Here is a 20,007-nt window from a genome sequence, read left to right as displayed (position 1 = left end):
GTGGGAGGCCAAGGACTCGCTGGATAGATTATATCCAAAACCTTGGGTGGACACGTTTGGGAATCCCACCAGAACACCTGAGTTTGGTGGCAGAGGATCGTGACCATTGGAAGTTCCTCTTGCAGCTGTTGCCCCCACAACCCAATTAGGAAAGGTGGGCCTTGAAGATGTATGTTATTTTCACTTAAAGAGCCTCCTTGTCTAATGCTACTACTAATGTGTATCTCTTTACTTATTTTCTTTGCGTTTTTATTATACAGCTATTATTATCATATTTTTTAAATTATTTGTATTATGTTTTCTGCTACTTTTCTTCTCTGCAGTATTTCTATTACATCTTGAATTAATATTCTGTCAAATGCTTTTTCCAGATCTATAAAGCATATCAATAGTTTCTTCTTGTATTCTCTATCAATTGTCTGATTGAATATCGCACCTGTACATGATTTATCTTCTCTGAAACTTTGTTGTTCATCTAATAGATTTGTTTCCTTTGTTATTTTATTATTTAGGATTCTTGTTAGTACTTTAAACTTTTAATAAATTTATATTCTGAGATAAATTTAATAAATTTATCTCTTTTAAATATTGGTTTTGTTATCCTTTTTTTTTCATTCTACCAGAATCTTTTTTGTGTTTATTATTTGGTTGTATAATATATTTAAACTCTGAATTATAATATCTTTACAATTTTTAATAATTCATTATTGATATTATCTAGACCTGGTGATTTTCTATTTTTCAATTGCATTTTCAATTTCTGTTATTTCAATTTTCGTTTCTGTTGTATTTATTTCTTCTTCTTGATTTGTTTGTTTAACTAGTTCTACTTTTATTTCAACTGTTTGGTTATAAAAGATTTTAAAGATTTTCTAATTCCTCTATTTCTACTTTTAATATTGGGATATATTCTGATTCTTCCTTCTTTCGTGTATTAAGAAATCTCCACATTTGTTTCTGCATACCATGGAAATCATGTTCAAGTTCTTGTGTATACGATTCCCAAAATTGATTTTTTTTCTTTCTATTTTCTTTTGATTAACTTTATTTCTTATTTCTTTATATTCGTTCCAATTATCTGCTGTTTCATTTGTAGATATTTTTTATATTTTTCTTTCATTTGTTAATATTTTTATTTCTTCATTAAACCAAGGAGTTCATCTTCTTGATTTTCTTATTCTTTTTTTTTTTACCCCTAATACTTCTGTTGCTATTTCAGTTATATTTGTTTTAAAAATCATCCAATTATCTTCTACATGTTGTTTTAATCTCTTGTGGTATAATATTTTTATACTTTCTTCTTTTAATAATTCCACTTTAAATTTTATTTCGGCTTTTTGTTGTATTTTTCTTTATATTTTATTTTCTTATTTTCACACATTTCTTGTAAAGTCTTAGTTTACATATTAACAGATTATGATCACTTCCAACTTCTGCTCAGGCTAACACTCTGACATCTTGTATTTCTGATGGGGGTGTTACTTTGTTACATATAATATAATCTATTATTGGTTCCTGTCCTCTTGTATTTCCAAAAGTTATTTTATGCTGTTTTTTTATGCTGATAAAATGTATTCATTATTTTTAACTTATTATTTGCACAGAATTGCATCAATGTTTCTCCATTATTGTTTATTGTTTCTTCGTTAAATCTTTGCATGATCCATTTATTGGTATATTTCCTATTCTTGCATTTAAGTCTCCCATTATAATTAATTTTTCATTTCGTTTTATTTCTTGTATTATTTGTTTTAGTCCTCATAAAAAGCTTCTGTTTTTTTTTCTATTCTTCCTTCTTCTGGGACATATACTGTGATTATATTTATTTTACCTCTATCTCTTTTTACACTAACTGTTAATATTCTTTCGTTCATTTATTTATATTTATATTCTTCTATTAATTAAATTAAGGGGATATTAGATCCCACATTGTTTTAAAACCGAATAAGAAACTCAAGAATTGGAAACAGAGTTTCATGCCGAATATAGTATAAAAAACTATAAAAGTATCGGCGAATACTAGCGTGAGCTAAATGCAAGTAGTCTTAGAACGTAGTACAAACACGGGCAACTCGTTGCAAAGGTGAGGAAAGTGCTGATCACTATTCTTTGGTATTTACCATAATGTAAAAACACATTTCCTAGGAAATGTATGCTGTTATTACATTAATTTGTAATTTAATTATTATTATTTAATGTTTATTAAATAATAATAATTAATAAATTAATAAATAATAATAATTAATATTATTATTTTATTTTATATTATTAATGTCGATGAATTCTTTCATAATTCATCGACAAGTCATTTTTCTTGTTTAAAAGTGTTCGGAAATAATACCTAACGTTATTCAAGATACAGATAACATAGAAACGTAATAATTATTTTCTTGCATTTTAGAACATTTTATGTAAGTGTACTGCTGCATTGTGCAGATAGCGATTTATCTGTAGAGAACAAATTTCATACTACCAAATTTTGCAACAATAATAACACTAGTCAGACTGAAATGAAAATTTTAATACATATCTTAACTGCAAAATTTCGTTAAGTTTAATCCAGTGAGTGCGTCATTGCTGATTTCGAAACTTTATGAGAATTTTGTTCTAAAAGTGATTCGTTTGGAACTAAAACTGAACCATGCAGACCAGTGGCGGCTCGTAGCTTGAAATCGTGGGGTGCTGCAACATTCGAAATATATATACACACTGTAAGTACAGTGTATACGTGTTTGGATAAAATATCAAAATTATGGTAAAAATTTAAAAAAAAATTTTTTTTTAATTATCGATAAACTTAAACAGTTGGGTATAATTCAAAATTACTTTAGCTCGCATCTCACTATGACGTGCATATGCTTGCGCGCGTAGCAAAATGACACTGTGGTAAACACAGTGCTGTAGCGCCCTTCGCCCTCCTAAGTGCTACAAGATGGATTTTTATTATTTTTTATACAAAATAAGAGAAGTGTAGAGGATTGTTGATGATAACATTAAATATTACAAGCAAATATAAATAAATTAATTAATATGCTAAATCAGAGAGTTATTGCAGAACATAATTTCGACACGTTATTTTTTTGTAGCCCCGACTATAGCTGAACTGAAAACTGGAAAACGGTTCGACATTTTCTTGTAAAAGTTTCAAATAGCGAATCTGAGTAAAACTCATCCATTAATAATTAAGTTCGCAGGCCTAATACGGAGATGGCTGTACTTTTCCTCCAGGAACCAGGCAAATCAGTCCCATGAACACACATATATACAGATATGGAACATTATCGGAAAGAAAGAAAAAAGAATCCATATTGTTCTATAATTATTCTCTAGTAAGAAGAGCATTAATCGTTATTATCACTACTAATAGTAACAACAACAATGCACGTACTATACTACTAATAATCATAATACATTTACTGTTAATTTTTTAACACAGTTTATTATCTTTCAAAAAAATTACATGAGTGTAGGGTACAGTTTTACATATATATTTTATAATATTTAGGAAACAGTGGAATAATTTATTACGTTACATTTTTCATTCTTAATATCTTTATAATTGCATAATGTGGAATTTATGTAAGCTTCCTATATTACAACATTTTCACAATCATATGTGTAACCTAAGAGCAACAAATCATCCGGGTTACGATATGCATAAAGTTACAAAAATTTATGTAATTAATTTTCAATATATACATATATGTACATTCATATAATATACATATTACATATTATTATAATATAATTACAAAATAAAATCGCAGAAAAAATAAAATTTCATCATACAGAGAAAGTTGCATAATAATTAATTAAGAACAAAATAAAACAAAGCAGTTAAATGGCATTTAAGTTTTACGTTTTGCACACAAGACTGGATCTTTGAATACAAATATGCTAACAACCAATAATTTGTACAATTATTTTGAGCAGAGCTTCCTCATTTCTGTGGGAAAATAAATACTCTTTGATTAGAGTTTTGTATTTGTTTGGGTTAGTTTCATTTCTTATTGTTAAAGGTAGTGTGTTGAATACTTTTGGCGCTAAATAAATATAATGTTTGTGTATTGCTTCTTTATTTGCTTTTGGAACTAAATATTTTAGGCCCTTATGTCTACTAAGGAAAGTATCTCGTTTGATATTTACGTATTCTTTGTCATTTTTAATTAATAATATAGTCCTTATAAGGACTGGCTTAAAGGGGCGAAGCAAGAATGCTTTTCATCTTCCCCGTTATCTGTAGAGGACGGTGTATGGATAAGGTGTTATTGAGCTATTAAAGCTCTGATCATGGCAGGAGGGTAAAAGCAATAGCCGAGTCTCAGTTAGAACTTCATTGGCTACAACATTGTCATCCATTACCCTTACAGAGTTCGTATATCCACCCTTATGAATAATAGTACCCTATAGACGTATAAATATCTAAGGGGTAATGTTTAGTATGGTGTATTTATTACACATTGCAGTATCCTTATATTTGTTTCTAGTTAAGATTTTAATTACTTTATTCTGAGTCGAGACTAAAGGTTTCAGAGTAGTGCGATAGATTAAATGTAACAGAATAATAACGATCACAGTAATCGTATCAAATATAGTTCACAGTAACACAAGGTAGTTGATATTACATGCTGCATTTTACATTTTATTATATATACTAGGGGGGGGGGGAATACGCCTCCCTGGCGCCTACGGCGCCCAACCCCCCTAGTTCCGGACTGGTAAGCCGGTTCTCCTTGAATTTTGACTCGAATTTTGAAAACTCGAAAGGGGGTTCCTCCCCCCCCCCTTTTCCTCCGGCCCTGAAGATTTTTCAATCATGTTTCACTTATTTATTCCTGTTTCTGTTATTTCTGAACGACAAGAAGTGCCATATGCCATTATCTCCTCAAGGTACTCGTAAGCAAATAACTGCAGTTAATAAGCGGAGAATGAAGCTAAGAATACTGATGCGTACACACGTGGGGATATTTCTGGGTTTTGAGGAGGTGATCAATGCAGTTTTTTTTTTTTTTTTTTTAATTAATCTTCAAATGTTCTCTCGGAAAATAATAAAATAGGAATGATGAAGAATAAAGAATCAGAAAATTAAAAATAAAACAAAACTTACAAAGCTTTTTGAAGCATGCTCATCTGTTGTTATGTTTGGATGAACAGCGGTCGGAAGTCCGCTGACCATTTCCATCTGAAGGATGGCAGTGGTCAGCGGACCACAGTTAGAAACACACAGCGCTAAAGGAAAATGGGATTGGTTTGATAAAAGATTTTAAAAGTACATTTTTTTCACTTCCGAATAACGTTAATTAGGTGCTGACCTATGGCAGTCAACACTAACATAAAATTGCACAAAAGCGGTTGCCTTTTGTGAAACTGACCTAGATTTACTCCTCGATATACTGCATTTGTTAAAATGCAAGCACAATCCCCGTGAATTTTGGTAAATGCGATTGCTAAGTGCACAATACAAGCCTTCAAAAATGCATCGGTGGTGGCAATGGATGCATTTCTGAATCTGCTGGGTTTACTTCACTACCACCTCCCGTGGTTCGCCTCGTGTAAGCAATGTACTGTAGATCTCTTGTGCACACGCACGTGCTTCTAATTCATATTTGAGCCGCAACTGTCCTTGAAGGAAATAAATGATGCGCTCGGCCCTGCCTTTTGATTTTACAGACCTTCGAGAAGGATATAAAAGGCTTATTCCCATTCCGATGGCATGATGATATAACTTGTAAAGGCATAAATGTGTACGTGTTGTTATAACCAAATTGTTTTCATTAAATACTACCGGTCACGTAATAGGAAGGTACGTGTTCCAATCATTTATCTGTATCGCAGTTTTTGTTTTTGTTTTTTGAAAATAAAACTGATTATTCCTGATTAGCTTACTTTTAAGTCAAATTGGTTGGGAAAGAAAAATTCTTTCAGAGAATTTCCACGACCTATGGTCTCAATCTTATTTAGAAACCTGATGGCAAACAATTCAAAGAAACAGCAGCTTGAAGGAATATCAACTCATCAAAACTGGTGTTCCTCAAGGTTCAGTTCTAGATAAAATTAAGGAGCCTTGAGACTTTTTTATTATCTATATAAACGACCTCGTTTGGATGCAAATTAAATGAAAACTAATCATGAATATTTTATATAGATACAAGAACAACATTAGTGGAATTTGTAGTTGTCCGTATTGTTTTGGAAAAAGCTATATTATGAAGAAAATTTTAATACTGTATATCTTTAAGAGGTTGGCGATATGCCAATCTTAAAGAGTAACGAGCAATCTGATTTATTAACCTGCATACATGATTCAGTAAAAACAACTATCAGTATCTGGGCATGCACGTAGATCATAATCTCAAATAGAAATCCCACATCCAAGCATTTACAACCAAATTAAGGTACATATTTTATCGAAGGCGTAATATTAAATGCATAATATTTCATACATTTGTACAGACCATATTATTCACTTGGTATACTGAAGAATTCGGTGTGGAATTTGTACCTGAGGGGAGCATACTAAAATATCCTTGGCAAATTGTATAATCTACACAACAGAATACTACAGAATCTTATTGTTTGATGACACTGCATTTAACTGACCTCATTGTCGTACTCTCACCGTACCCTCAGGCACGATGGCCTAATTTTCCAGATACCTCAGGAAAAAAGTATCCCGGATTGGCATTTCACATTTCTCGCACAATACTCCCTTAACTCAGAAATGAGAAGTCGGTAGCAACCTTTAAGAGAGACAGGATAAAGACTATTTCTTGGATTTATAAATGACACTGAAACATTGCTTTATTTTATCTAGATGAACACTATTGGAGTTTGGAGTAGTTTGCAAATACTCCAAGTGAATATATATACATTCATGGGGATGTAAAGAGTGGTAAACCGCAATATATAACCTAACCCACTCAAATGCAAAACTCGCCTTCTCCTGGTTCATCCCAGTGACCTGGTATCGGAGGTATAACCCTAACAGAACAAATGCTGTTAGAACTGCATGTCCAGAGGTATTAGGTAGCAACCCTATCACTACACCACTCTTTCAGCAAAAGGCTTGTAACCTGTCCTTGTGGTATTTCATATACCTTCAAGTTTCAGCCAAAGAAAACCCAGACTGTCAGGGGAAACGACCATAATCCAGAAAAATAAAGGAAAACGAAGTTGAAAGAGGAAACATATAGTGTTATAGAGGAACACAAACACAGGAAAGGCTGCTTGAAGGAATATCAAGCCTTAATTTTAGGATGATGCACTAACACAATTCCTAAGGAAAAACAGGAGATTGGAACTTGTGTAGAAATAAGTAAATCATGTTATTTATTTGATTCATCCCGGAAAAATGATAATTTCCCAAGTGATTACTTTTTCCGATTTCTGTGAGTATTATATGACTGTATTTAAAAATCGTATCAAAATTCAAATTATCTGTGTCTCACTCTAGTATTTGCCAATGATAATCTAATATCACCACGAAGTGTAAACCCTTTGAGTGTCTCACAAAAACGGCCCGCGTGAAGCATAGCTATTCTTCATTTGACCTTCATGCATTCCATATTTAAAATTACATTAACAAGTCTCGTTCGCACCTGAGTGTCTGCCGTTTCCCTTATTTCCTGGCGGGTACTAGCTTTTAGAATATGTATGCGGCTTGCATATGTTGGCCTCGAGGCCAACAGTGCTTCAAGTAATTACAGTAATACCAGTCCTTTGACGTTTCGGTTTACGACGCTTTTTCAATTATAACCAGCTCCCATTTATACGTGTGGGGGGAGGGAGTTCTGATGAACATCCAGAAAAAAAAAAAATCACTTAATTTTAAGTCTTCTTATATATCCTAAAAAAAAAAATATAATATATAAATATATATATATATATATATATTAGAATTTGATGAAACATGAGGTTCAAAAGATTTTATGATATGGTCATCCTTACGGTTATGTCAGCTTCTTTAATATAATTTTTGTTCCAGGTGTTTATAAAAACATTCCAGCCTCCCCATCGTGCAATGCAAGAGTCGCTCATACGACGTTTTAGCAAAACGTGGCTCCCGTGAAACAATCGCTGCGCGTTTCCGTGGCTATTTATTTAAAACATTCGTTGCTCGTTACATCTCTTTGTCTTTCGGTGTTTGGATGGCTGCGAATTATAAATTGTTTATACCTATTTATTTTCTTTTATAGTAGGTTGTTTATAATGTCACAGCTTTGATAAAATTTCAAGTAGGGTTGCTATCGCTTCCAGCCAAAAGATGTCGCGTAACATTTCCTACTAAGAATAAAATGATTCAATTGGCTGACAATGGCGTATCGCAGAGAGGCCGTAGGCTAAACTTATCTCGCACTACTGTTGTTCATTTGTCAAAACCAAATTTAAAGTTCTTAGTCAAGTGAAAAGTGCAACACTGTTTAATACTACAGTTATCCCTAAACTTGAAAATCTTATTGACGAAATGGGGAAGCTTTGAATGTTGTAGATTGGTGTCTAAACATGTCGGTGTGTTCCTTTAAGCCATGCGTTTCAGAATAAATTTTACGTTTCCGAAAATTAGTCTAAATATTTCTTTTGCGTACCTGACGTGAATGAATGCTTTATTTGCGTCATATATACACACATATATGACTACTTAAAACATTATTTAGATACATGCATGATAAAAACGGCAATGATTCACTATACGATGATATTCTCTATACGGCGATGGTTTGGAACTTAACGTGTTGTACGACCGAGTTTGCATGTATTATTATTAGTAGTAGTAGTAGTAGTATTACTACAGAAACAATATTTTTAAATTCAGTGCATTCCTGGTGACTGAGAAAAAGTCTTCCGTTCTATAGACAGAGCAGTCATTACACGCTCACTGAAATGAATCATATCAAGGATCAAATACAAGTTGCAAGTTCTATTTCTCTCCTTCCATTGATTCGACAGCACTTTTGCTGAGTAAAGGAGCGCAGGTGAATGTACAAAATAATCATGGATGGACCCCGTTAACGGCTTGTCTAAATACCGTACCGATGAGGATGACGGGGACAGTATGTCTTCATCGCAACCATCATGAAGTCTTTCGATTACTCGTACATCATGACTGTGATGTTAACTTTCATCCTCCAACTACTGATCCTCAGCTATTGTTTGCTACCAAGTGGTATTTGATGCCGTTGGTTGTTTTGTTCCTTCAGTCTGGAAGCGACCCAAGCGTATGCGACAATGATGGCTTGACATCCCCCTGTTTCACGTTGCAAAGAAGAAGAAGAAGAGTAAAAGATTGGTGGATTTCCTGTTTGTTGCCGCTTGAAGGAGAATCATGAAACGTGGACTCGACAGGAGTCTCTCCTTAACGAGATCAAAAATGAAAAAATAAGGAAATACGATGTTCAGAAGTGTAAGGAGGTTCCAAGTTTGCAACAGTTATGTTCACTAACATTACGAAAAGAATTACGAAGTCGTATACAAGATGTAATTAACCAGGTATCACTCCCTCGTACTGTTGCGTCTATTTAACGTTAGAAAACTTATAAAATGAAATAATTAAAAATAAATCAAAATTCTGATCAAATTTGAAAAAATATTTATCACTTATATATTTATAAATTATCACAAAAATATCACTTATAATTTAAATATGTAATCACCATATGTAAACATAATTTTAATAAATAAAATTATTATTGTATGTAATTTTTCTGAGAAATTATAAAATGTTTTAAAAAAATGTTATTATTATTATTATTATTATTATTATTATTATTATTATTATTATTATTATTATTATTATTAGACCTCCCTGGAGTCATAAAGTCTTAGCGGGAGGTTCTTCATTACACCCACAGCTCATCATCCAGTGGCTTGAATGTATTCACTGTCTTCACCCTCATTACACTTCCAGGCAACGCATTCCAACCACCGACAACTCACCATACGAAAAAAACAGTTCTTATTTGCTCAAGACCTCTTTTTCTACTGCGTTCAGGGATGGCTTCTTGTTCTCTCATGTCTTCACCCATTCTATGAAAATCGATACTCGTTGATCTGATAATTACTCCTTAATATCTTGTATGTCTCGATGACGTTCCCTCTTCGTTCTTCTATCCGCTAGACTCTACAATGATATTCTTTCAATCTGTCTTCCTGTTCAACATTCCAGAGACTAGAAACCACCTTAGTCAATCGTCTTTGAATCTGTTACAACCTATTTTCATCTATTTGAAAACCAAGTAACAAAATCTTGGCATAGTAATCCATATGCAGTCTAAATAAATCTTTATACCATGGAGTCATTACATCTTTACGCCTGTATTTCAATGTTCTCGGCATCACTACCAATATGCGCTGTGCTCTACTCACAATTTTAGCAAAATATCTTCAACTTTTCAGTTCCTTATCCACCAACATTTCAAGCACTTATCCACTAATATCACAGATCCCTCATCTCCTCTACGTCCTCTAAGATATCTCCCCTATATCCTATATTCTGCTTCTCATCTGTGCTTCCCAACTTTTAATTCTTACGAGAGTGTGCTTAATATTTGTGAAAATCATCTTGAAGGAACTGAGATAGAACTACGTAACTTACACATCATTCTACATATTCCCCAAGAAGTGTTATGCATTTATTACAAACGCTAATTCCATTTGGAATCCTCTGAAAAAAGAGTTGTTGCCCTTGTTGCCTAAGCCAGTTCAGCTGCAGATATGACTTCATCATCTGTGGTAAATTTTGTTCCTTTCAAGTGTTTCTTTAAATTTGGGATTGGAAATAGTGGGATGGGACCAGGTCTGGCGAATATGGTGGGTGAGGCAGACATTGAAAACCCAAGTTGTGTATTGTCTGTCAGGTTTCATAAGCAGGTGCGTTGTTCTGCAAAAACAGCATGCCTCTGCTCAACTTCCCTCTGCTCCATCCCATTCTTCAGTACATCCTTCAATTCCATCAGAGCTGCTGTAACAGTTTCACCTTTTTTTTGAGGCACTTGATAAGGATTATACCATCCATATCCCAAAACACAATGGCAATAACCTTCCCTCTTGACTTTTTAGTTCGAAACATCTTTGGATTTGAAGAAACTTTGTGTCTTTATTCTCTGAGTCATATTGACGAAGCCATGTTTCAACAACAGTCAGAATAGAGCCAGACAATTTGCACACGTTTTCTCTTTTGGTTGCCATTCAAACATTTGGGAACCCACTTCGCTGACAGTTAATGCATGGCCAGATTTTGGTGGATAATAATCCCAACTCGTTCCCTAGATATCTCCAGAGTCTTTGCGATGTTTTTGGCTGGTATATGTTCATCAAGGATTATGGCATGCAATGCATCGATGTTTTCAGGTGTGATCGCTGTGGAAGGTCTCCCTGACCTGGGAGCATTTGTGTCTCAGGATGCCCAGCTTTTAACTTGGCCACTCATTCAGCAATTGTTGGTTATACTGGACGCACTGTCCCCTAAAGTTTCCCACAAAGTTTGGTGAATCTTAGTTGCGAACGTTTCTTGCAGCACGAAAAACGTGATGGCCCACATCTCCGTGTCTTCGAATTTCTTCAAAACCTCTAACATGTCTTATATATCCTAAACGAAAGCGAATAAATTATTACGATTTGAGGAAACGTGGGTGTTAAAGGGTTTTAAGATATGGTCTTCCTTGTGATTTATATCAGTTGCTTTAATTTCATTTTTGTTCTAGGTATTTATCAGAACTTTTCAGTCCCCCCTCGCAGCTTGTTATGTTCAACTTCTGAATTCACCACTAGTGAATTCAGAAGAGGAATTCACTAGTGGTGAATTCCTCTTCTGAAATATCGCGCCCCCATACCCAACTTGCCGATTCGTATTGGACAGTTAATCTGCAGTCGAGCGCACTAATGTATTATCCAATTCTATCTATTCCACTTTAAATACCAGGTTGTTATTTAGCAATCTATCAAAGGATTTAGTAAAATCTAAACATACCACAGTGTACGCATCCCATTTTCCCAATTCACCTGTCTGATTGTTATAATAAATAACTATATTGCTAAAACACGATTTTCCTTTAGTGAACCCATGCTGTTCATCAAAGATAATATTGTTCTCATCAACTTAATTCTGAATCCTGGTCCTCACTATCCTCTCTAATAAATCAACCACAATCCAAGAAAAACAGATCGGCTTGTAATTCGAAGCTATAATATTATTGCCCACTTTATGAACAGGAACAATTTTCTTCTCTTTCCACTCCTTTGGAACTTGGGAAAATCTAAGACTCATGTTAAAGAGGTTAATTAAAGTTGTTAGCACCTTGAAATATTTCCTCAAGACGCATATTGATATATCAACAAGTCCTACATGCTGATTGATATCAAGTTTACTCAATTCCTGAAGTATACCTCCAACTCACTTACCATCAGTATTCCTCCTTCCTTATCACTGATCTCAAGTTCTGCAGGATGCTATTTTCACGAGGATCAAATGTTCATTTAACATCTCTACTATCTCCGCCTCAGTGCATATGATTCACCGCAATCAGAAGTCTGATAAACAGTAGTTTACTGTATATAAGTGACCTGAAAGGTGTATCCATCTCAAAACAAAACAAAACAAAAAAAATTGCCATACACATCTTCACTCCGTATGCCTTATAACTCGTTCTTCGTTTGACTGTATTTTCCACGCATTGTGATTTTTAGATGAATTGTTTTTCGATCAATTGCGTTTCAATAAATTGTGTTTTCGACTAATTGAATTTCGGTAAATTGCCATTCGATAAATTGTTTTCGGTGGATTTTCTTGAGTTTACGGGACAAAAAAAAAAAAAATCGAGTTTCCTGAAGGAAAAACCCGCTTGCCCGTGCCAGAGATCGACTAACTCGGGAACCGGTCGAAGATAGGCTTAGAAAAAATTCCTCCAGTCAGTGACTAGACTAGAACCTAGGTCTAACTTCAAGCGGCCAAGTGCAGAGTACGCAAGCCCACTTCCACTGAGCTACACAAGCCTGACGGAAATGGTGGAAGAACTACCGCATCATGAGGATTAAACTTGACCAATTTTTCCGTAGTAATATTTGAAGAGCAGGGTGGAAGTGGAAATTTTTAAACCTTCATGCAATATTCATCATCATCATCATCATCATCATGCGTATCAAAGATTTAGGCCTAGCATGGCCTGTTCCGGCCTTAGAAGTCATCGTTGAATCGTTTAAGAGGACGTCCTGGTTTTCTTTTTCCTAATGGCTTGTACTTTAAGGCTTGTTTTGGTAATCTTTCTGTTTCCATTCTTTGAACGTGTTCCATCCATCTATGTTTATATTTTTTAATTTTTTCTATTACTGGTTCTTGGTTTAATTCTTTCAAAATTTCTTCATATCTTTTGTGATCAAATAGGGTATACTTTGCAGTTTATCTCATAAACTTCATTTCTGCTGTTATTAATCTTCGTTTGTCTTTTTGTTTTATTGTCCAGATTTCACTTCCATACAATAGGACTGGTAGGGCTAATGTATTGTATACTTTTAGTCTGGTTTGTTTTTGAACTAGGTTTGGTTTAAATATAGAGTTAATTACACCTATTATTTTAAATATTTCGCAATTTTTATATTTATATCTTATTCATTTTCATATGCGATCATACATCCTAGGTAGTTAAATGAATTCACCTGTTCTAAGATCTTGTTATCTATTACTATTTTAGTTCTTGCTGGATCTTGTCCTTTAAAGGCCATAGTTTTTGATTTTTCTGTTGATATTATCATACCATAATCGTTGGATATCTCATTTAGATCTAAAATAGCTTTCTGTGGTTTATCTTCAGAATTTGTAATTATTATTTGGTCGTCGGCAAAAAGGAGAGTGTTTAAGTTCACAGTAGAAGAAACTTGAATACCTTGATGGAAATGTTTATTTCATTTTATTATTATTTCATTTAAGTAGATATTAAAATATCTACCATGCACGGAAATATTCTTCACCGTTTGGTTTCGATAATCATTCATTCATTCAGTAACCCACCCAGAACTCCTGTCGATATTTTCCCAGTTTCTATTATCACTGTAATAGACTAAAATCTGATTGTTCTCTCCCATTTTTTATTTTCATTTAGATACGTCTAACATTATTAATTTAATACATAATACACGCATACCTAGAAATAATTATCTCGCACACATTTCTCGTTCTTATAACTGAATATGGTTTCTCTACAACCAAAGTATACTGTAGAGAAATCCTTTATATTCTTGTCTAATAAACATAATTTTGCCATTAAATTTATGGGAAGTTTTTCGTTGCATAGGAAAACCACCATCAGACATATATCTCCTGTAGAAGCACGTGTGCGCATTTGTCTTTGAAATAGATGAGCTGAGATGTTGTTGATGAGCTGCTGTACGTATATATTGTTCACGTATACGCTGATAATTATAAATGAACAGCAGTGAGGGCAACTCAATGATCGATGGCTATGTTTATTTGTTTAAACCCCCACCTTTTGTGGTGAATAAAGCATCTCAGATCAAAAATAATGTAAAGGCTTAAATGTAAAGAAAAAAATTAACTTTTGCATCCACGTCGGTGATGACAGCTGGATCTGTTTATTATATGTCAAGGGCGTTAAATAGTTATTTAGTTTCTATGGTCGCCTGTGCATAGATTTATGCAAATCCCTCATAAGTAAAAGGTGAGGTAGAGATTAACATCTCCAATTTCGATGTCAGGGCTAATCCCTCCCGCCACTTCTGAATAATAAGCATGTGCACCCTTGTCTCTTACCTGAACTCAAACCATCTTCCTATCTTTCAGTTCTAACTGGTAACTTTCAGCACAAATATAGACTGTGTAATGCTTGATGTAACACCCCGTTTATCCCCATATAAGACATTTTCAATAGCCTCCAGAATATTTTGTCACCTTCGTGATATTTCAAATTCTCTATTCCAACTCAAGTTTTCTCGCATCGTCTATTTAATTATGTTTACACACAACTTTTATTTCTGGATTTATTAATAAAAACGTGATTTATTATGTATTCATTGCCTTGAGCTTAATAATTGCCGAACGTTGATGGATGGAGACCGGTTGCTCCAGTATCCAGACAGATTATGGATGCAACTTATGTTATGTATGTACGTAGAACTGTCTTTCATCCCAAAGACAGTTCTACGTACTGTCTTTGGGATGAAAATGGGTCAAAAGATTTATTGTTATTCACTTTAAGTTTAATAATCCTAGACTCTTCCTCATTTCATATGCTGAAGATATTTTGGACGTACTTTGTTGGCTTTACTTGTCTCCTAATGATAATGACTGTGCTAACCTCCTTGATTATTATTTCTCGAAATTATTTCACGCTTAATTGATCAAAGAGTGTACGATCACTCTCCCTACAAACATCAAGATTCATAATCGAAGTTACCGTCCTTTCTCTAACTTGAAAGGTGTAGTTGAAAAGGAAGCCGATTAATTTTTTTGTCAGTCAGAATCCAAATCAAATTATACGGATTACGTCTCTCCATTCTTCCAACAGTGGGACTCTTCTTAACCATCTCTTCATCCAAATACACTTCTTCCAAAGAAGTATTAGGTACACATCATCGTTTCCTTTGCAAGGTCAACATTCTCTCAAACAATCGGCTCTTCTTATGGTTAAACTGTGCCAATTGGAGTGACATTCAGGATTTCGGATGATTATTTTCTTTATTGTCCATCGTATAGATGGATAACGGAAATTCTTGATCCTAAAAATCACTGATATATTCTTTAAAACTTCGCTGGCTTCGTAAGGGCCAAATGGCACAAGTTTTCCTCTTGCCCAAATAATAGTCGGGCTTCTGTTCACTGCTTTGACCACGATTTCTCTTCATTGTTTCCAACTGGTTCATTCTTTCATAGAAGTCACCATGGTAACATCACATGAAAATGACGTCAACCTTTTGGAAGAAGTTCATTCCAGCAGCTCTTGTATAGAGGTTAATGAAAAACTTTCTAACGGCTCGACACTTCCAAAGCATTTCATAGAATTCAACATTGAGGTAATCGTGACAAGCTACCATGTATGACGGGATTGCCTGATTTTTTCAATGCTCACTCAGTGTGTGTCATCGTGGAAGTATCTCGTCATCATATTACTCTATCCATGCTTCGGATTATTGGGATTATTCGGATTATCCTGGGATACCCCAGGATTTCTCAATAATCCGAATTGTTTCCCTTCATTATATTACTTTATATATGTTATATATTTTATGATAATATATTTTATTATATGTAGGTTTCCATATTAATATAATATTTGACTTATGATTTAAATAGTAAATAGTAAAAATATTATAAAAAATGGACAATAAATAATAAATGAATCTATTAATATTAGGATTATAATTACTGTTTCTTAAATAAAATAAGAAAATGAAATCTTAAATCTATATTGTTTAGAGTTTCTAAATAAATTAAAGAAATTCTGAATTATAATAGATTTTTTTATAACACCTTTTCTTTATTAATATGATCATTCATGTTCCACTTGTGCCACCTGAATGTAGTATCTGTTCGTAGCACATTAACAAGATATAGCAACAAACTATTAGCTGATAACCAGAAATCAAGCTACGCAGGCTAATAATACGGAGGATCTATAGAGATTGAAATCATTTTAAAAGAATTAATTTAAGAAAGAAACAATGAAATTGATTTATTTGGTTGCATTGAGATTATCATTTATGAGTATTTTTTTGTTTTTTTCCGAGGATTTAAGTTTGATTCCAGATATGTGGTCGTACTGTATTCGATACAGTAGATAACAGGGTCAATGTGACATTTGCATCCCTCAAAACAGAAAAATCGCGCAAAAAAATCTTACACACTTATAACAACAACGCTATTTGCTAGTAATTTCTAATTACTATTATTATTATTACTACTATTATAGTAAAGATAATTCAAAACCAGCTAATCGCTTTTCACCTTCAATAGAAAAATAAAGATAATTATGTTTAAGAAAGAATTTAACTGCACTTTCTTATGTTTTTCATCTTCTGTCTTATGTTTATTGCATCTTTCCATCGATTGCGGGCCTTCCAACTGCTCTTCTAGAATTTTGTTTCCATTTTTCAATTTCTCTGATTTTTTTTTCACTCTCTTATTATCCTTTTGCCATTAATTTTTCCTGTTTACTGCCAATTCATTTACTGAAATGAATTGACACGAAATAAAGTATATTAGGGGAAAAAAATGGTTAAACAGATAAATAACAGATGCAATTATCTTGGCTTTCCTCAATTCTACTAAACAGTCACGTGTCAGTTTGAAGGACAAGTTCGTTAGTGGATTTGTTTCCTCAATATTATAAACTCTGACTGCATTAATAACCATAATTAAGATCAAACTTGTTTCAGATAGATGAATATCTATATAATGACAGGTATGAAAGAGATAATCGTTTTATCAACTACTTCTTAAAAATATTTTTTTTCTATAATATATTTTATACTCAGAACAGGAAACTAAGTGAAAAATAATCTTTAAGAAATTAAGCACTTGATTTAAGCTAACTTCCGAAAATGTTTTCATCCTCTGCTTTCATAAGCAATACGGTGAAAATAGGAAAGAAAAAAAAAAAAAAAATATATATATATATATATATTCTTCCTTCTAAGCTTCCTTCCCTTGGCAACATAGTAACATCGTAAACTAATTTAAATTATTAAAAAAAAAAACATATATTTCTAGAAGTACTGCAGTATCTCAGAAGTGCAAATGCATAAAATAGAAGACAAATTATGTCAATACGAAATGGCGAAGAAGAATTTCGTGGCCAATATTGCAGTGTGAACTTTAAATCCCGGCTTCGTCCGTTTACTACGAATATCACTATTGGTAAATCAATTTCGGCCGACCCTAATGATTCGGTAAGTTGATCAACTTGTAATAAGATTTACATTTTCCTATTTACGAGTTATTTAATACTGTTGCACAAAATGTTAATTTCCTCAAATGTGATAAACCAGTTTCTTGAACAGAAAAAACTGCACGTGCAAGATGACGTATATTTTGTAGGACATCAAATACATCGAATGTATTCGATGTATTTGATGTCCTACAAAATATACGTCATCTTGCATGTGCGGATGAGTAGATGTACTCGATGCAGTGAAGTTTCCGATCGGGTTTGTGTTCCGTCAGTATGTTCACGAGAAGATGTTGAGAAGGTGGCTAAAGAGACTAAGATTAATTTTCTATAAGACAGTCTCCCTCTTCTCTAAACGTAAGAATGCACCCTCTGTCCAAAAAGAAACCGAACTTTTCGAAAATAGAACTAGTGGTGCCACCTGTTGAATCTTCTTGTTGTCGAAAGCGGCAACCTTCATTAGTGTTGTGTCAACTGCTTATGACATTTGTTTCATTAGAAGCCGAGTTATAGTGCCAAGAGTGACAGTGTGTTTTGATAACATGAATATCGTGACGAACGGTCACGATATTCATGACAGTTCATCATGAATATCGTCACGAAAGGTCGGTCGTGACGATATTCATGTCGTACGTGACGAATTCTCGCTATCAAAATGTTATCGCTTCAACACTTCGCGATAAAACTCACCATTCACCGTTTTGCGAGACGGAACGAATTCTTTGTGGATAATTCCCTTGGAATCGTAGAAACAAATCAGCATTTTCTTTACTTTTGACTTCTCCAGGCGACTCTTTTTCGGATCTCCTTCTTCTGGTGGTCTCCACCTAGCACTCTGGCGCTTTGTTTCGGGCTCATACTCAAAACACCACGATTAGTCACCAGTATCGATCGTTTCAAGGAGGTTTGAGTCCTCACGAGCGGTTTTAATGAGGTTTGCAGTGTTCAATTCGATACATTTTTTGGTCGTCGGTCAACTTGTGGGGAATAATCGCGAATTCAATTTACGAAGGCCCAAACTCTCCGTCAAAATGTTGTGCACAGTTGATTTCAGAATCCCAAATTCATCTTCAATCAATCTTAATGACGATTTCGGTTTTCTTTGATGAAATCACGCACTTTTTTGGATGTTAACTTCGCTCAGTGCAGTTTTTGGACGGCCCGGCTTTTCGTCGTCCTCAATCTTCGCACGACCACTTTGAAACCGCTTAAACCACTCGTAAACTTGAGTACTCGATAAGCATTCATCAAAGTATGCATTTTGATGCGTTTCGGCAAACATTTTACGAAATTTAACAAAAACGTCAATCGCAGCTCTTTATTTGAAACTCATTTTCCAAACATTCGTCAAAACACACTGTCGCTCTTGGCACTATAACTCGGCTTCTAATGAAACAAACGTCATAAACAGTTGACAGAAAACTGATGAAGTTTGCCGCTTTCGACCACAATAAAGATACAACAGGTGGAGCAACTAGTTTCTTCTATTTTCCAAAAGTTCGGTTTCTTATTGGACAGAGGGTGTATATGTATTAAGTTCAATAAGGGGAAAAATGACTGACTGAAATTCATTGGCTAATTTCGTGGCTGGTGGTATATTCAACACTGTAGTTGGGTTAGCCAGTCTATTATGAAGGTGAAGGATTCGTCATCGATTTTGTGGCGAAATGTCTTGAAAAATGATAAGATTCAGCATCTAATTTCTTCATTACTAGTGAACTATACCATGCGACATTATGTATCCAAGAATTTGACATTTTGCTTTTCACATCAGATTTTTGTAATGGGACCTTGAGGTGTCAGTGGCAAATTTTGAAGAAGACATTGATGATTCAGCTAGGGAGGTATGTGGTGAGGTTTACTGCAAGGATAAGAACACCATGGTGGACACAAGCAGTTAACGAAGTAGTCCTGGGAAAGAAGAAAGCATACCAAGAGTTCCTAGCAAATAAGGCTGCAGATGACCTAAAAGAATACCCAGAAAAAAGTAAGAAAGATACGTTGTGTGTAGAAGTAGCTAAACAAAAAGTCAAGGGAAAACATCTTTAAGAAAATAGAAGAATCCACACGATCTCCACTGGTTTTCATTATCTATATGGATCACTTTATGAACGAA

Source organism: Typopeltis vanoorti, chromosome 15 (assembly GCF_054136105.1).
Source record: "Typopeltis vanoorti isolate ZY-2024b chromosome 15, IOZ_Tvanoo_1.0, whole genome shotgun sequence".
NCBI classification, from domain to species: domain Eukaryota; kingdom Metazoa; phylum Arthropoda; class Arachnida; order Uropygi; family Thelyphonidae; genus Typopeltis; species Typopeltis vanoorti.
The sequence above is the reverse complement of the archived record's forward strand: the minus strand, read 5'-3'. Positions refer to the sequence as shown.